The sequence below is a fragment of the Macaca thibetana genome, chromosome 6 (assembly GCF_024542745.1).
Source record: "Macaca thibetana thibetana isolate TM-01 chromosome 6, ASM2454274v1, whole genome shotgun sequence".
Classification (NCBI taxonomy): domain Eukaryota; kingdom Metazoa; phylum Chordata; class Mammalia; order Primates; family Cercopithecidae; genus Macaca; species Macaca thibetana.
Window position 1 is genome coordinate 30967764 of NC_065583.1, and position 16390 is coordinate 30984153.

Here is a 16390-nt window from a genome sequence, read left to right on the forward strand (position 1 = left end):
GGCTATGCCCCTGACCACAGCCAGCAGCTTCCCCAGGGTTTGAAACAGGATTCAAGGGAATCCAGGCCCAAGGACTCTGAATGACTCCATATGCCCATCTCCAGGAAGCCCAACTCCAAAACTCACAGAGTTCTTCCCCCTAGGAAAGGCACCCTTCCATGAGAACAGGAGTCCCTGGAAATAGGATTTTGTTTCATCCTAGGGCAGCACTAGAGAATCACTTCAGCCTCATCAAGGACAATGCCTCCTGGGGCCAGAGGAGAGGCGGACCAGAGAGGGCAAGGAGCTTGCCTAGGGTCACACTGCATGTTAGTGTCAGGGATCAGGTGGACCCAGCCCTGTGCTCCTTCCTCTGCATCTCTACCTCACCAAGAAAGGACTGTGAATTCATCCCCACCCAAGGATGCTGTCCACATCCTGGAGTCAAAGCTTGGTACCCTTTGCCTGTTGCAGGACAAGACAAGAAAGAATGGTCCTGAGAGTTGCGTTTCCTGCAGCAGAGCAGGGTCAGGCTTCCCTAAAGAGCTGGTGATGAGACAAATCACCAGTGAATATCCACATATAAGCAACTGTGGTCACAACTAACACTAACAGCAACAGCAAACCTAGCAGAAAGGGAGGAGGGAGAGGGAGTATGTCCTGAAAGATGCCAGCTCTGACCAGTTTCGCCTGGAGAACTGACGGGGGAGCTTTGCCAAGGCCCCCCCGCAAAAAACCCTTGCATCCTCCCAGTGCACCTCTCCCTGGCCTGTCCTGGACTGGCAGATAAAACACAGCCAAGTGGCCTGGGAGCCAGAGCTGAATGGCAGGAAAGGCCAAGGCCAGGGTGGCCTCTCGCCTACCCACCCATCCTGGTGATTCAAAGCAAGGCTGAGTCCGGACAAAGCACTTGAAAACGTCAGTCAGGGGACAATCTCTTTCCCAAACTCCTTGCCTGTGACCTTGGGCATTCAGCTTTTACTCGGGACAGCTGATCTTTTCCCCAGCTCTGCGCATTCCATCCCCTGCCCCTTCCCACATAGCACTCACAGCATACACCACACACACACACACACACACACACACACCCCCTAAGGTGGCAACTGGGCTTTCCACTCTGTAATCACAGAATTACAGGGCGGTTGCTAGTTCGTGGGGGCCAAAAGATGGTCTACATAGCAGATCACACCTTCAGGCCCTAGACAGTCAAAACCAGTGCTCTTAGGAGCATTTAAAATGATGAAAGCGGCTACGCATGGTGCCTCATGCCTGTAATCCCAGTGCGTTGGGAAGCCATGAGGGAAGGATCGCCTGTGGCCAGGAGTTTGAGATCAGCCTGAGCAACATAGTGAGACCCTGTCTCTACAAAAAATAAAAGAAAAAACAGCTGGAAGAGTTATGATCATGCTACTGGACTCCAGCCTGGGTGACAGAGTGAGACTCCGTCTCTAAAAAAAATAAAATAAACAAATAAAAATAAATAAATAAATAAAGTGCTGGAAGCATAACGAGAGCCCATTGCCAAAATGGACAGAACACAAGAATTTTCTCCTGATCCCCGGCTTTTATTCCTTTGGGTCAATTATTCCTTTATTTCCATCTACCCGCTGACTTGACATGCTATTTAGACACCTTTCCCTAACGGGTAAAAACAACACCCACTCCTTGTTACAGTGAAAACTGGCAATCCACGTGGCACCATCTCATGGACTGCCAGAGGTGCACACACCAGACTTTGGAAAACACTATCCTGGCCCAACTCTGCCATTGTGGGGATAGGGAAACAGGCCCGGAGACAGGATGAGACCTGTCCAACATCCATAGCAAGGCAGTGGCAGGGCCACCACCAGAACCCAGAGCCTGGCACCCAGTAAGGCTCATTCCTTAAGGAGAGATGATCCAGGACTCAGGTCACCTAGGCCCTCGGGGAATCCCATTTGCCACAGAACCTAAGAATGCGGACTCCAGACTTGCACCAAGGCAGAGCCCACATCCCAGTGTCCTCTGTGCCCCCGATGAGTCTGGATGGCCCACCATGTCCCTCACTGAGTAAGGCTGTCCCTCACTCAGGCTAGGTTTTCTCACCTGCCAGGGCTACAGTGGCGATGCTGAGCTCCTGGAGGTGACTGATCTGAAAAAGATGAAAACAGACGTGGGAGCAGAGGTTGTTATCACCTCCTTGCTCTACTTCTCAGCTCTTCCCCCCGGGGAAATGGGCAGGGGTTGCACAGGTGCCAGAAGACTGAGCTTGGCTGGAAGAAAAGGAACGAAGGAGGATGGTGGTCACGAGGGAGTCTCCGCACAGTGAGAACCACCCCCTACTCAGGTGAGAATCCCCTCACCCCAGAGGGCCCTCCTAGGGGGCAGCCAGCAGGCTCCCAAGCTCTGGGTGACAGGTAGGAGTGTGCCCAGGACTCAGGCCGCAGGAGGCCACTTCAGCCCTGCAAGCAGGAACAGCCCACCGACCTGCAGACGGGCTCTCGCGTGTGCACACACGCTCATTCATGCAATAAGCACATGCACAGAACTCATTCACTCACACACTGACACACTCTCACTTGTACGGATGCAAATGACCCCGAGCCCTCCTGCACAGCCCCTCACCCACCCTGGGGCACATGGTGGGGCCAGCTGCATCTTTTCTCCCCCAGCCCCAAGCACCAGGCTTGGCGGCATCTCTGCCCCACTGCCTGGGAGACACATGTGGTTTCAGTTAACAGGAGAGCGGGCATTTCCGTCCCAGACAGCCAGGCCCTGCCAGGGCCCTGGCCCCACAGGCGCCTGCAAGAAGGGCCACCTCCACCCCCACTCCGCCACTGACCATCCCAGGGACCCCGAGGCCCCCTCTCCCCTGGAAGGCTCTGTTCTCCTTCCCTTTGGTCGCCCCCTCACCTGTAGCCGGACACCACACCCTCCGGCGCAGCAACTGGCTGTGCCCGGTCCTCTGTCCACGGCTGCCCGGCTGCCCGCTGCCTGCCCGCCTGCTCCTCACTCGCGCTCTGTCTTGAGCAGGCTGAGCGGGATGGGAGGAGGGCAGGGTGTCAGGGGGGCGGGCGGGAGGGAGGGGAGGGGGCGTGTGGAAATGAAACTTTAATAACAGAGCCCCTTTTGTTTCCGAGCATATGGGATATTTCATACATACTGAAGACATTAGCCGTCTATATTTTTAAGGGCTTGGGGTAAAGGATGAATAAATACAGCCCATATTCTGCTTGACAAACACACACATCAGAGTACTAACTTCTGTAGCATTTCAAAACCCGAAGAAAAAGACCCCAGCGACACAGGACACTTAAAAATAAATACGTTTCCAAAACCTCAGGCTGGCTTTGCCCCTTCATGGAGCCACTTGGAGGACTCGGGGCTCCCTTTATCCCACGGCACTTCCCACCACCCCCTACACCTTCTGTGCTATTGTGGGAAGCAAGCCCCTGGAATCCAGCCCCCTTCCCCGTTTCCCTTTCCCGGATCCCCTAACGCCCAGCCAGATCCCTGAGTGTTAAGAGTTCCAGAAGAGCTTGGAATCTCTGCTCTCCTCATTGCAGAGACGGGGAACCAAGGCCCAGAAAGGAGCAGGGACTTGCCTGAGGTCACACAGCAAATCCAGATTTGGGCCAAGGGGCTGTGCCTTCTTCTTTCAACAGGAGGGATCCCCACTTCCCCACCTGGGGGATGGGACTGGGGAGACCCCAGAGCCCCAGAGGGAGGGCCGGTGTGTGGGCTGGGAGAGTGCCCGCCTTCCTTTCCCAGTGGAGCACTGCTCTGGGTATCCCCTCCAACTCTGGGCACCCATCCAGGGGTGACGTCAGCAGGGCTGGGAATGGGGCTGGCCCCAGGAAATCCCCTTCAGGCCGGCAGATCCCAACAGGCCCGGAGGCCTCAGGTGCAGGAGCCTCCCTCCTTTACAGTTCAGCTCCCAAGTCCCCTCGCACCCTCCATCTTTTCTCCAGGAACAAAAGGAGAGGCCCAGAGAGGTCTGAGGTTTGGCCAAAGTCATGCAGCAAAATGATGGCAGGACAGAGAATCGACCCCGGCTCTTCTGAACCTGTGTTTGCTGGCAAGGCTTTGCCGGCAAGCTGTCCCCAGCTCCCTCCGGGCAAGGCCCCTTGCTCGGGGTCTGTGCAGTTTCCCCACTGGTGTCTACTCAGTCTCTGGAGATGGCCTCAGTTCCCCTCTCCTGTTAGAATTCAATCCCTTCTCATCAACTGCCTAACCATCCATTTAGTTAAGCAGTTAGCACAGTGCTTGACACTTAGTAAGTGTCCATGATAAATGCAAACACTTTATTTTATTTTATTTTTATTTTTTTTGAGACAGAATCTTGCTCTGTTGCCCAGGCTGGGGTGCAGTGGTTGGATCTCAGCTCACTGCAAGCTCCGCCTCCTGGGTTCCCGCCATTCTCCTGCCTCAGCCTCCCGAGTAGCTGGGACTACAGGCGCCCACCACCTCACCCGACTAGGGTTTTTTTTTTTTGTATTTTTTAGTAGAGACGGGGTTTCACCGTGTTAGCCAGGATGGTCTCGATCTCCTGACCTCGTGATCCGCCCATCTCGGCCTCCCAAAGTGCTGGGATTACAGGCTTGAGCCACCGCGCCCGGCCGCAAAGACTTTATTATGATGATATTGATCGAGTCCCTGCTACAACCAAGCCTGTGCCCAGCACTGGCACTGCAGTAGTTACTGTAAGACAAGCCCGCCCCCCGACCCCCATGCTCACAGTACAGAAAGAGCCTCCGTCTTTGCAGATGTCTTCTCAGGGATTCTTCCCTGATACACTTTGCAGTAGGTACCACAGTCATCATCACTTTAGGGCAACTGAGGCTCAGAGAGGTTTACATGTCTCCCCAGGCCACACTGGTGGTGACGGGGCTGGGCCTCCTAGCAAGATTCCCTGACTCCAGAGCCGGTGCGGGTCACCCTCCTGGGGCTCACTCAGTCCTTGACCCCAGCATCGGTCCCAAGACTGCCCAGCACTGCATACCATTGGGTGACAGCCAGTAACAGTCACTTTCCTGGCCCCTGCCAGGAAGAGCACTCCCAAACCATCCACGAAAAAGGGGGCACTGATGCAGAAGCTTGCGTCCTGGGTTCTTGGCCTCACCATGCCACTAGCAAGAGTGTGGGGTCCCTTCTCTAAGGACATGGTTCTTTACCTGTGAAGTAGAGATCGCCGTTTCACTCAACTGTGAGGATCACATGATATTAAAGGATGTGAGAGGGTATATACCCCGGAATACTATGCAGCCATAAAAAGGGATGAGTTCATGTCCTTTGTAGGGACATGGATGAAGCTGGAAACCATCATTCTGAGCAAACTATCGCAAGGACAGGAAACCAAACACTGCATGTTCTCACTCATAGGTGGGAATTGAACAATGAGAACACTTGGACGCAGGATGGGGAACATCACACACCGGGGCCTGTTGTAGGGTGAGGGGGGGGAGGGATAGCATTAGGAGATATACCTAATGTAAATGACGAGTTAATGGGTGCAGCACACCAACATGGCACATGTATACATACGTAACAAACCTGCGCGTTGTGTACATGTTCCCTGGAACTTAAAGTATTAAAAAAAAAAAAAAGGATGTGAGAGGGGCTTCGCCCGGTACATGGTGATTTCCCTGTCTGGAATTTTGTGTCGAGAATGGATCCTGGTATTAAATCCTGTCTGGGTTCCAACAGGCCCTGACAGGCCTCCTTGCCAATGGGTGGCCCTCAGTGTAACCTGCATCCGGCCCCAGAATCAACTTCCTGAACAAGTCCTTCCATGTCGACAGCCCTGCAATACCGACAGCAGGTCCCCCGGCCATATGAGGGGCTAGAGGGGATTGGTTCAAGGTCCCTGTGAACCTGGCCCCGACCTCAACTTCCCCCTCCTTCCCAACCCAAACCCCCCACCATGTCAGCCTGCACCTTCAGGCCTCTGGGGACCCCTCCCTCCCCACCACCGTCAGCAGCCTCTGCCTTCCACTGCCGCCATCAGCTTGCTGATGTGGGAAGTCCATGAGCTGTATTGTCTGCACACGGAACTTGCTGTTGGTAACAGTTCAGAGGCCTTTTTAGAAAGGGGCTTTCATAGGAGTTCTGGGCTGGGCTCTGCATTAGGTAGTTTTCCAGGTAGGTGGAAGGTTATTATCTGGATACTAATCATCTCATAAAATAATAAGAAAACCGCCATTGATGGAGCGCTTCCTCTGTGCTGGGCACGGTGCTAAGCATTTCACATGCACTGTACATGCATTCCTGACAGCCCCAGAAAGCTGGTAGGGAGGCCAAACGGTTTGCTGAAAGCGCCCCAGCCTGTCCATGGCAGGGCGGGTATTTAAGTGTGTCCTACGAGTATGGCCTGCTACCTCCAGCCTATGCCCTTCACAGCAGCACAGACTGGCTCCGAGGGCAGCATTTTCTGTGCCTGCTGACAGGATGAGCCCCTGGAGGAGTGAGACAGCCTCAGTCTTGTCTTTCCCCTTGCAGCAGTGCTGAGTGCCGTGCTCGTTCTGAACTGGCATTCGTGAACATTTGCTGCACCGAACGCCAGAGAGGTCCTGGTTAGACTCTCAGATGGAAGGAGGTAGTGTGTGTTTCTCTGTGGGCGGGGAACACCGCTTCCTTGGCCTGGCGAGCCCTGCCCAACCTACGTGGAGCCCATGACCACGGTGTGTTGCGAGGGCAGTGAGTGTTCACAGGCAAGACCCCACTACTGAGAAGCGTGAGGGTTTTGACCCACGCTGTTTCTGATCCAGGGAAGTTTTCCCCTCCTTCCCACCCCCAGGAAGTCCCTATATTCATGCCAAATTTAGTGTGGTCCGGGTGTGGTGGCTCACGCCTGTAATCCCAGCATTTTGGGAGGCTGAGGTGGGCAGATCACTTGAGGTCAGGAGTTCAAGACCAGCCTGGGCAAGATGGTGAAACTCTGTCTCTACTAAAAATACAAAAATTAACCAGGCATGGTGGCGTGCGCCTGGAGTCCCAACTACTCAGGAGGCTGAGGCAGGAGAATCACTTGAACTCAGGAAGCGGAGGTTGCAGTAAGCAAAGATTGTGCCACTATACTCCAGCCTGGGTGACAGAGCGAGACTCTGTCTCAAAAAAAAAAAAAAAAAAAAAAGCTGGCCGGGCACAGTGGTTCATGCCTGTAATCCCAGCACTTTGGGAGGCTGAACTGGGTGGATCACCTGAGGTCAGGAGTTCCAGACCAGCCTGACCAACATGGAGAAACCCCGTCTCTACTAAAAATACAAAAAATTAGCCGGGCGTGGTGGCGCATGCCTGTAATCCCAGCTACTCCAGAGGCTGAGGCAGGAGAATCACTGGAACCTGGGAGGCGGAGGTTGCGGTGAGCCAAGATTGCACCATTGCACTCCAGCCTGGGCAACAAGAGCAAAACTCCGTCTCAAAAACAAAACAAAACAAAACAACAAAACCAAATTTAGTGTGGACACTCCATCAGCACAGCACACTATGTCCCAGAACTCTTGGGCTCACTGAGCCTCCTATGTATGTTGATGGTGAGGGATGGGAGACAGCCGAGAGGTGCAATGTCTAAGAAAACAGTCCTTGAGCAATGGGCTCAGAGTAAGAGGCGTTAAATGGAGACTTGAAGAAACAGGAAGCTCCAAAGCCCACTGTCTGCCACTAGCCAACTTAGCAGAAGCCACAGGAAGACAGCGGGATTGTATTGATTTCCCAAGGAAGGCAGATTGAGACACAGCACTAGGTCCCCAACCCTCACTATCAAGCAGGTGCCAGCCCTACAGCCAGGTTCCCCTTCTAGAGTTCAGAATGTGGACAGAAGTCATGAGGTTTTCCAGCTCTTGCAAATGGCTGGGCACATGACGGGGCCCCGTGGGTGTGAAATGCGTACACTATCTTCCCTTACCTTCCAGCTTCCTTGCCCTGCCTTGGGTCTTTGCATGGGGGATCTGAGCCCGTGCAGGAGGTGGCAGCCTCTTCTGGGTCCCCTACCCTTGCTCAGCAGGAGACACTGCTCACCAGACACATTCTGGGACCCAGGGACCTCAAGAAGGTACCGTGGGCTGTGGGAGGGGTGGATCACTGGCCCAGGAACCTTCATCTCTGGCAGAGCAACCTTCACCAGGGCCCCTTCTGACACATGAGCCGTCCTGATCAGATCACTGGTAATTGAGTTGCCTTGGGGGGTAAATTCCATCCAGATGTGGAGGGCGGGGTGGACTTCCTGAGCAGAGCAGGGGCGGGGCACTGATACATGGGGCCAGTCTGTCAACTCACCAAGTACCTAGGAGGCCTGGGATGGAACATCATCTTCTGAAAAAGCCAGATGTAGAATTTCAAGGCCAGGATATCTGAGTCCAGCCTTCTTAGTGAGCAGATAAGGAAACTGAGGCCTAGAGAGCCTAGAGAACAAAAAGGACTAGTCCCACAGTGACTGCTGGATTTGTGGGATCAGAATTCCAGATCTCCTATCTGGCCAGATCTCTTCTCTGGGGGTGTTAAGGGGAAAGTCGGCAGGGTGGCCCCCTCCCCCAGGAATCTCCATCAAACCCTGGATTCGGAGGTCAGGAGTAGGGGTCAGGAGCAGAGAATCTGTGGTTGGGGGAGGCTCTAATCACCTCCAGCTTAAACCCCCAAACCATAGAGAGCTGTGTTTTATTTGCAGAGATTGTGGGGACGGAGGAGAAAAGAGTCTAGGGGCAAGCCTGTGAACAAGACTTCCCCCCAACCCACCTGCCCTTGCAGGGTCATGGGAGAGCCTGTGGCCCGGGCCTCTTTTCCCAGGGGAGGCCCCTCCATGCTTCTCTCCTTTGAGAAGAGCCGCTGGGCCACATACCTTCCTGGCTCCTTTGGGCCGACTTACGGGAAGGCAGGAAGGGGCCAGCCAGCTAGGGGGGTGGGGGGCATGAGAACTTGGAGAGAATGAGAGGAAATGAGGGGGGAGTGGGCTGGGGTGGGGGCAGATTAAGAAGGGAATTTTTTTCCTCCTGCCTCATGTTTTGGCTGCCTTAGTGTGAACATGTCTAGGCGCCTTATCGCGAAGGCCAGCACAGTCTGCATGAGAAAGAAAATAGTGTCTGCAGCGGAGAAAATTACATCTTGATAAAATAGCCCTTTGGAATGACATTGTGGGTCTCTTATCAGCGAGTGGCTAGGCCTTACATACCTCTTGTCTGCCTGTCCCCAGGCCCCCAGATCCCTCCTTTTCTTCTCTCTCCCCTGTCTCCTGACTCCCAAAGCCTACCCAGAAAGTGGCCTATGCCGAAACTGTCAGCGAAGTGTGGAGACCCAAGTTCTAGTCCTGTCGCTCCTGATGCTGTGAGACCTGAGCCAAGTTCTTCTCCTCACTGGGCCTCTGTTTCCCTTCAGTGAAGAACAGGGAAAGGTGGAGGAGCAAGATGGTTTCTGAAGATCCTTCCAGCATTAGCATCTCACAGTGCTGACATTTTCATACTTGGTGATTCTGTGTGTTTTGAACTTTTCCAACCTCTTCCCAAATGCCATCGCATGCTAAATGTCTACAATCTAAAATGTGCAAATCCCCTTCATTTCCATTAGACACATGAAGTTCTCGCTTCATCTCAAGGTAAAGCTACCCAACCCAGAGTCTCTGCAGCTCAGAAGAGGGTCTGCCTTAAGCTTCCGCCTGAGAAGTCTTGCAACAGCACGAGGTCTTCCAACTTTTTAGGCATAAGTATTTTTTGCCTCAAAATATTTCCTCCATGGAAACCCATATAAAATAACAGACAAGTGAAGCCATCATGCCTGCTTCATCCCATCCCCCCCATCCTCCACGTCTGCTCCCCTCAGGCCTCTGACCTCCTTCCACAGCATCCGAGGTCCCACTGAAGCCCCTTGCAAACTTCTGGGGCAGCGGATGGAGGTCTGGACATAGCAGCAAGAGTCCCGCTCAGCCATTACGTTGCTGTGCAAACTTGGAAGAGACTTTCCCCCTCTCTGAGCCTCAGTTTTTATCATCTGAAAAAAACTGAGAAGAGTGTTCACCACGCGCACCTCCCCAGGTTGTTCAGGGATAAACTAAGTGGTAAATAGGAAAGTGCTCTGTGAACTGAAAGACTTGATGATGATGAGAGAACTTGTAGTCTGCAAATGTGAGGCCCGGGAAAACTTGTAGTGACCATCTGTGCAATTCCTTCTTCTTACAGTTGGGGAGACTGAGGCCCAGGGAGAGGGGGAAGGAATTTGACAAAGGCCACACAGTGAGATGGCAGCAGATCCAGGGGCAGGTGGAGGGACCCATGCCATCTATCAGGAAGGCCTGTTGGTAGGTTGGGGGGGAAACTGGTTGCTTTTTAGGGATCCTGCCCAGCTTGAGGATTTGCTCTGACCTCTCTGAGCTACTCAGAGTCTGGGTTTTCCCCACTTCCAGCCTCCTGGCTTTGCAAGGCAGGGATGGGGAGAAAGCCCCTTTGTGTAGCAGCCAAGCCCCAGCTCTGACCCAAGTTTCTGTTCCCTAAAGATCTTCCCCCGGCAGAGAAGCCTCAATCTGCACTGCCCCAGCCCCACTTGGCCAGGCTTCCCTGCCACCTTCCACACCACCCTCAAGCCGCAAGTCTTGGCCCACACACAGGATTCCACAGAGCGCCTCTGTCCTCTGGCCATCTGGATGGCAGGGCGGGAGCTAACACACATCTGCAGGCTGAAGAAGGATAGCACCAGGGCCAGCATGGCCATGCAGGGTACCCCCCTTCGCCCAGCAGGGACACCCACTGCCCCAGGTCTGACTTCATTATCACCTCACTTTGTGAAGCTTTATTATTCCAGAACCAAGCACTGCCAGAGCTGGCAGCCCCCTAAGTCTTCCATGACTTGTACCTACATAGCTCTGAAACCGCCATTCCACTGACCACACACTGCCCATTTACCCACCAAACCCAGACACTGCCTCTGAATTCTTCTTATCACAGTTCCAGCAGCACTGGCCGACCAGAACAGACACAAATGTTTTTATTGTCAGAAACAGGCCACACCCTGGGCGTGCTGGCTCATGCCTGTAATCCCAGAACTTTGGGAGGCCCAACTGTGGGGACTACTTGAGCCCAGGAGTTCGAGACCAGCCTGGGCAGTGAGGCAAAACCCCATCTCTACAAAAACACGAAAATTAGCCAGTGTGGTGGTGAATGCCTGTAGCCACAGCTACTTGGGAGGCGGAGGTGGGAGGATGGTTTGAACACGGGAGGCAGAGGTTGCAGTGAACCGAGATCATACCACTGCACTCCAGCCTGGAAGACAGAGCAAGACTCTGTCTCAAAAAACTAAAAAGAAATAGGCCAAGTCACTCTGGAATATATAAAACAGAGCCAAAGCTCAGAAGGGAAAGGAGTGTTGCCTGAAGCTGCACAACACATAAGCGACTGAGTAGGGAACAGAACCCAGGTCTCCGGGGCTCCGCCTGCAACTCCTGCAGACTCAGCATCCAAAAGCTCAGAAAGGAGCTTCCCTCTCTGTCCTGGCTCTGCCCTGGCCCCAGCTCCCAGGACAAACCTCATTCTTACTCCCTGCCTGAAGATAGCACACAAGTCAGGGCCGCCAGGCATGCCCTGGTCTGGGGGTCTAAGGCCATTTCTCTTCAAATGAGAAAGCCAGAGACCAGGCCATAAGAGGGAGAATTCAAAGAAGTGGGTCTATTCAGACTCCAGTGGGCTACCAATACAACTCTAAAGGACTGTCCCGGGACTGAGGGGAGCACTTTGTTCAGAAGGCAGCGGTAAATCTACAGAGACATAACAGGAAGGCAGGTTTCTGTTCAGCCTAAGGAAGAGCTTCCTAAGCTGCCCAGTGATGGAAAGACTTATCTTGGTAGGTGGTGAGCACCCTACCACTGGACACAAGGTTCAGATGCCCACATGGGGTGGGCAGGACTTGTAGGTGGTATTAGAGGAGATGCCCTTAAAAGCCCTTCTCCATCCTGAGAGGGTGTGATTTGGGCAAACACACTCAGTTACTCAAGCTCACAAACCACAGTCCCTTAAACACAAGATCCCCTGTCTTCTGAAAGAAGGCTCAAGACTTAACACCTGAGGAGTGTCCTCTGTCCTTCAGGCCACGGCTCAATGGGAGGAAGCGTGCTTGGACTCCAAGATTGCTGTCTTACACTAGCTGGCCTATGGGTCCAGCCCCAATGCCTCCTTCTCCTACATGGAGCCTTCAGAATTTCCCCCATTTGGAATGTTCTTAACCTACTTGCAGATTCCCACACTAGCATGTTTTGTTGGTTTAATTCCATCTTGAATCAGAACAGTGTTTCTCAAGATTTTTTTTTTTTCTTGGTGGCATAGGGACATGGAAATATCCAATATCACTTAGCAGTGAGAAAGCTGTTCCTTTAAAAACACTTTCATTCATCGAGGGTGGGGTTGCCAGATTCAGCAAGTACAAATACAGGAGACCAGTTAATTTGAATTTCAGATAAACAACAAATAACTTTTTTCAGGGTAAGTAGGGCCTCCACAATATTTAGGATATATACTAAAAAATTATTCATTGTTTATCTGAAATTCAAACCTAATGGGCATCTTGCATTTTTTCTTCTTCTTCTTCTTCTTTTTTTTTTTTTTTTTTTTTTGACGATTTTGTTGTTTTGTTTTGTTTTGTTTTTGAGATGGAGTTTTGCTCTTGTTGCCCAGGCTGGAGTGCAATAGTGCAATCTCAGCTCACTGCAACCTCCACCTCCTGGGTTCAAGCAATTGTCCCACCTCAGCCTCCCGAGTAGCTGGGATTACAGGCATGCACCACCACGCCCATCTAATTTTGTATTTTTAAGTAGAGATGGGGTTTCTCCATGTTGGTCAGGCTGGTCTCGAACTCCAGACCTCAGGTGATTCACCCACCTCGGCCTCCCAAAGTGCTGGGATTACAGGAGTGAGTCAGGGCCTCTTGTATTTTATCTGGCAGATCTAATCAAGAAGAAAGTCTTAGTTGGGTGCTAGCCTGTCCTTAACACAGTTCTGACACTTGTTAATCTTTTTATCAGAGAGAGAGAGAGAGAGAGAGAACAAGTCTTAGGCTTTAGGTAAAATTTAACAACATTTTTTTGTTTTTATTGTATTTTATTTACATGGTTACTATGTATGGTGAGTGTTACCATCTTCCCTTTACAGTAGCAATATCAAATTCCCTTTGAAATAAATGTATTCAGGTTTTAAAAAGTGAATCAATTTAAAGAAAACTGTTATGTAAGTAACATCACAGGCTCAATGCAGTTGTGACAAAAAACAGGAAGGTGAAGGCCAAGAGACCAAGGCTTGGGGCTATCTGAGAAGGTGCTTCTGCCCTTTCCCATCTGTGAACTCCAGGGTCCCTTCCTCCCCTGCCCCGTCCCTGGTCCCACACAGGCTTGATGGCTGGAATTCTGCAGCCCCCGGGGCAGGCCTGCAGGAAGTGCTGGGGGCTCGGCTGTGCATGCTGCAATTCTGGGGGAGAGGTTTCAGTCCATTCTCCATCACCAGAGCCCCTTTATACAAAACAGCCTCCCCGTCCCGGGCTCGACTTCAGAGGGGCTGTTTCTGAGGAGGCAGCCGCCAGGGACTTCTCAATGTGTTTCCAAGTCAAATCCCAGCCTTTTCAGCTTTGCCAAGACCCACCCCCCTTCCACTCTGGCTGCCTCCAGGAGCCAGGGCTGCAGGCCATGTCCTCCAGACACCCCTCCCCCACCTACCAGACCTTCCGGCCCAGACACCATTCGTGCCCCCAACCCAGGCCTGGCACCTTTGCCTCATCTGTTCCCCACCCCCTCTAACCCTGAGGCTCAGAAAAGAGCCTTGGAATTAGAGGTAGGGGCTTGGAGGGGGGCAGAAAAGGAGCTAATTCCCTGGATTGCAGAGGAGGCCCCAGTCCCTTCTTAGACTAGGACTGGGGTCGGGATGGGGAGGTATAGCAGCAAGTCTATGCTTAGACCTTAGAAGCCCCCTTCCCACTTCTTTATTGTCACCACCAGCAACAACGATAAGAGCCCTTCCTTTTCGAGGCTCTTCACGTGTCAGGCACTGTGCTAAGTATTTTCTGTGAATCTTCTTATTGCACCCACACAGGGACCCTCTGAACTGAGAATTGCCATTATCTTATTTTAGAGAGGAAAAAGCTGAGGCTCGGTTGTGTTAAGTAACTTGCTCAAGGTCACATAGCTAAAAGGGACACAGCCCAGGATTTGAACCTATGCAGGGTGACTGCAGACACCCACACAAGCGCCACCCTCAGATGCACAGTATCAGCCCCAAAAGACTTCTAGGACGTGAGGTGGGGAAACTGAGAAACCAAGAGGCAGAGGCTGCCTACCAGGCTGGGTTTGACTCTGGTAGAAATCCCCTCTGCCGTCTCGCCCAGTGTCTGATCACCACCAGAGCTGAAGTGCCCTACCAATTTGCTGTGTGGCCTAGAGCAGCCCCTTGGCCCTCTCTGGGCCTCCGCAGCCCCTTCTGAGCTCTATCTTAGAGGCTTTTCAGCTTGGCTGGCTGTGGTGGTCCCTCTGCCCCACTCCAGGGGCCTACGGTCCCAGCCAGGAGATGAGCCAGGGGAGCACGTAGGGGAGAGGCATGGGGACCATCTCAGGCCTCATTCCCCTCTTGATCCTCAGCAAAGATGCTTCTCCCCAAGGCAGAGGCAGGCTCCAGCTCAGACATCAAAGAGCCTGTGCGGCTGGCGCTTTGATGGGAGCCTTGTAAAATAATAGGAAACATGAGGATGACACTGTGCCCCAGCCCAAAGCGCAAGGCTTGGAAAAATGAAAAGAGGAAACTCTTGGCAGCCCTCCGTGTGGGCTTTGGCTGAACTTCGCTCCTTGCAGCTGTCGGCAGCCTGTCCTCTCCCCACCAGGTTGTTTGCAGCCACCCCCGGGGGGGATGTGGGTCCTTGCCTGACTGGTGAACTGGGGACCTCTCCCCACAGCAAAGGAACTTGTCTACTGGAATCCCTTTCTCCCAGGCTCCAGAGCGCTACAGAGAGCACAGAGCTGGGGGCTTTGAAAGGGCTCCCAGGGGCTCTGAATAAACCCTCATTTGAAGATACTTTAGTCCATCTCAGACCTGGAGCCTGTGTGGCTTATAATCTAATAATTTGCTCTTTCTACCCCCTGCCAAATGCATTAGCAGCAACTGACCAGACCACGGAGGCCTGTCATTCCCCTGCTCAAAACCTTCTAGGTAACAATGTGGTGACACATACTGAATTAAACGCATGTATCCTTTGACCAGCAATACCACTTTCTAGGAAGTTATCCAGCTGGCGCACCAGCCCACATGCTCAAAGGTGAATGCGTGAGGATATGTTCGTCACAGGATTGTTTGTGGAAGCAAATGGCTAGAAATGATGTCAAGGTCCATTCGTAGGGATGGGTAATGAAGTGCAGAGTGTCCATATGGCAGGACAGTAAGTGGGGGTAAAACCAATGAGATAGACCTACATGTGCTGCTCAGAAATGATCTATAAGGCTGGGTGTGGTGGTTCACGCTTGTAATCCTAGGACTTTGGGAGGCTGATGTGGGTGGATCACTTGAGGTCAGGAGTTCAAGACCAGCCTGGCCAACATGGCCAAACCCCATCTCTACTGAAAATACAAAAAAAAAATAGCTGGGTGTGGTGGCACACACCTGTAGTACCAGCTACCCGGGAGGCTGAGGCAGGAGAATTGCTTGAACCCAGGAGGCGGAGGTTGCAGTTAGCCAAGATGGCTCCACTGTACTCCAGCCTAGGCAACAGAGTGAGACTCCGTTTCCAGAAAAAAAAAAATCTATAAAGCATACACTGGAACAGAGAATGGTGTGTATAGTACATTACCACTTACAAAAAGGAAGCAATGGAATACATTGAATCAATATAGCCTCGAATATCGCTCCATCTTAGACATACAAGACCTGTCAAAAGGGTTTGCTTCTCCAGGAGGAATTGGGAGAGGGGGAAGAAAAATTTATTTTTTACTAAACATTCAGTTGTATTGTTTGCTGCCTTTTTTTTGGTAAATAAGTGACAGTGCAATACAAACTTTTTAATGTCAAAAAGTGTGAACACCTTTAAAAAAAAACGGTTCCATATTCCACAGAGGATAAAGTCCAAAGCCCTCATTAGACTGACTTTATGGTCCCTGGGAGCTCCTGGGAGCACCGCCCCAGACTTCTCTTCTCTCCCCTGTCCCCTTCCTCCACCCCACCCCTAACCTTTGTCATATGGCAAGGTTTTTCTCCCCCACTCTCCTAGACAGACTGAGATCCCCTTCTCTCTGACGCCCACAATCCTGTGTCTGGGGGTCTGAGATGCTCAAGATCTACTTTCTTCCATGGCTGCTGCAGAGGTCCTTCCCTTCCTGACTTGTGGAGCCCCTTTTCCTCTGGGTGGGGACAGGCAGTCGAGGCTCGCTCCGGAGAAGGGGAATTTCCACCTGGCAGACACACCCCCAGCTTCAGAGGCTGGCGTTGCAGAAGTC

At 52.4% G+C, this 16390-nt stretch overlaps 1 protein-coding gene across 3 annotated transcripts in view; it reads left to right on the forward strand.

The window, feature by feature from the left end:
* Positions 1 to 16390, forward strand: part of RPS14 (ribosomal protein S14) — a 520685-nt gene that overhangs the window by 360070 nt on the left and 144225 nt on the right. Inside the window, exon 1 of one of the 3 annotated variants that reach the window (XM_050793702.1) lies at positions 5418 to 5421. The exons of the other annotated variants lie outside the window; for them this stretch is intronic. The gene's annotated coding sequence lies outside the window, so the exon portion shown is untranslated. Of the gene's footprint in view, positions 1 to 5417; positions 5422 to 16390 lie in introns of those variants that run through there. 3 annotated transcript variants of the gene reach the window in all.